Source organism: Schistosoma mansoni (assembly GCF_000237925.1).
Source record: "Schistosoma mansoni, WGS project CABG00000000 data, supercontig 0041, strain Puerto Rico, whole genome shotgun sequence".
Classification (NCBI taxonomy): domain Eukaryota; kingdom Metazoa; phylum Platyhelminthes; class Trematoda; order Strigeidida; family Schistosomatidae; genus Schistosoma; species Schistosoma mansoni.
In genome coordinates, this window is record NW_017386027.1 from 1,891,466 (window position 1) to 1,894,117 (window position 2,652).

General features: G+C 35.9%; 1 non-coding gene across 1 annotated transcript; it reads left to right on the forward strand.

Moving 5' to 3' along the window:
• The first annotated feature begins 2,028 nt into the window (after positions 1-2,028).
• Positions 2,029-2,095, forward strand: Smp_tRNA_01804_Gln_TTG.1.1. The gene has a single exon. It is a non-coding gene (tRNA).
• The last annotated feature ends 557 nt before the right edge of the window (positions 2,096-2,652 follow it).

Genomic DNA, 2,652 nt, shown 5'->3' on the forward strand with positions numbered 1-2,652 from the left:
ATATCTCAGTACTTCATAAGGTCAGTAGCTATTCGAATGATTCTGTGATAGAGTGTCTGGCAGTAACATTGAGTAAAATGAGTTTAAAATTTCATTGTGAGAGAAATATCAGTTCCTTAGAGGTTAGGGTTATAGCTCGATGATGGGACTGAGCCACAACATAACATAGGTCAACAGGTTACTATCGATTAACTTCAACAGTCATATGTTATGCAAAGTACATTGAGATGTCTAGGCAGTTTAGCTGCCATGATGTTCTGAGATTGTGACCTTTACTCCCTAACATTCATTCGATATCCTAAATAAATACAATAATGTATAGTATTTCGTGTCAGGTTTGTGAGCAGTTTGCTATCTGTAGTACGTTGCAAAGAAAACAGCTAACTGATACTGAATAACAATAAAATTTGAGGGCGATTCCTTAAATTCATATCCGGCATTGACGAAATTTGGATATGTGAATTGATTGCAACCCACTCATCGCAGTTCCTGAATCTCCTGGAATCTATCCTCAACATTATTTTGTGGCTCATAGTGTTGAATACTCACACTGTAGTGAACGAGAACACAAATGGGGACAACCGAATGTATTGGACTACAAAATTACAGAATCTCTTAGTGAAATCTGAGAACCATACAGTAAATACTTCATTTGCAAAATGTCAATCAATTACCTCAAACTTGACTGTTCCTTCTGCAAATACCAGTCACTCGTCTCAGAATTCATTGTTTCTTCATTCCCAAACCAACCATTCTTTGTTCTCGTTCTTTTTTCTTTGATCTTCTTAACCTTCTACCACCAGACACTTGTCACTTTCAATTGATAATATGTACTACTTATATCTATCGATATCAGTAGCACACATCACAACATGGATATTAACTAACTATCTAAATATTTCCGATTTTTAATGGTTTTCGAAATGACTGAATTTAGCTGTACTCAGATATGTATTAAACATTGGTAATTCAATGTTACGATCTGTCTACCCACTTTCGTGCCGAGGATAACTTGTCTAATGTAGATCAAGACATTGACGCGATAGGCTGACTAGCTTAAACTTGAGGTTAGTATATTTGAGTTCGAAAGTGAGATCAACCGTTTAGGATAGAGAGACGAAAACTATTCTATCACCTGATTAGCTGACAGGCACATGCGAGAAAGAGAAGACAAGTCAACTGGAACACTACGTGATCTGCTCCCAGTTCCGATCTGATACCCGATTTTCAGATTAGTGTGAAAAGACACATGAATAAATAGATGACTAACCCGACCATAACGTACAACAATCAGGAAAATACAGTTATGTCCAAAACTGGGGGAATTAGAATAGAAATTAGTGTACAAAAGGTCACATCTAAATTACAATAGTTTCGGAACAGAAAAGGGTATGACAGTGAATCATACATCAAACGAAAGCTTATGATCTGTAGAATAGACTGAGGACAAACGTAAATGTTACTGTTCTACAAGCTGTGAATTAAATGAAATAACATCCCTAAAAATAGCTTCCGTATTTTGTCAAGCTTCCTTATTTCCCTGTTCACAACATTTAAGGAGGGAGAATTTTTTGTAGCTTCCAGCGCTTCATATGGAAGGAAAACGTTTGGACCAGATTGTCAGTTGAAATGTTGTATTTTAAGATGATGAAGAAGATTTGTAGCTCAGGTGGATGTTTTTAGTAGAGTTTTGTTCTCTAAGCTGGATGGTTTAATCGTCAAGCTCTCATCATTCTTTTAAACAACACTGTCAGTACAATCTTCGAATACTTTCATTCTAAAACCAACTACCTATTAGGCACCACTTACAAAGTTGCTTGGTAAAATACAAAAACTATACTCTGATACTATATTGACAAAATTTTCATTAATTGTCTTAGGCTTCATTGTTCCTGAATTCCCACACCAATTGCTTTCTATTTATGTTCTTCTCTTCTCGATCTTCTCAGTCATTTGCTAAAGATATTCTATTCCTTACTCATGATACATATACTACAACAAATTGCACAAGCAAGTGGCTACCAGGACTCAGTGGCCGAGTGGATAACGCGATGGCGTTTGAAGCGAAAGGTACTGGGTTCGAGTCCCAGAGTGAACATCAACTCTGAGATGTAGGTACATCCAGCTGATGAGTCCCAAATGGGACGAAAAGCGCGTCAAACTGCATCTCACTGCTAACCACTATCCATCTTTGCTTACAATGCTTGTGAATAAAGGCTATATCGAGGCAATACGCACAGTGTGCACATATGACAATTAGAGACTGACCAGTTGCAGTCCTAAAAACATCAATGGGAAGATCCAAACAAACAATACTAAGTAAATTTATATACTACTTATATCAATATAAGTAGCTCACACTATAATATAGTTCCGAATAACAATGAAAGCTCTGTGATCAAACTATCCAGAGCAATGAACAAAACTTTATCAAAATGTTGAATATATTACAGCTTCTTCCTTCATGTCACACATCAATTTGACGCCCAAAATGTTCTTAACCGATATCGATTAAATTTTTGACCATTGATCGTTTGTTTTTTTTTCTTCTTTTTCTTTCTCAGTTTCCACTAATAAACTTGAATACTTCTATTCATATTGGTTAAAGATAAAAAAAACACCCCAGTAGAACTTTGAAAATCTTAAAAAAAT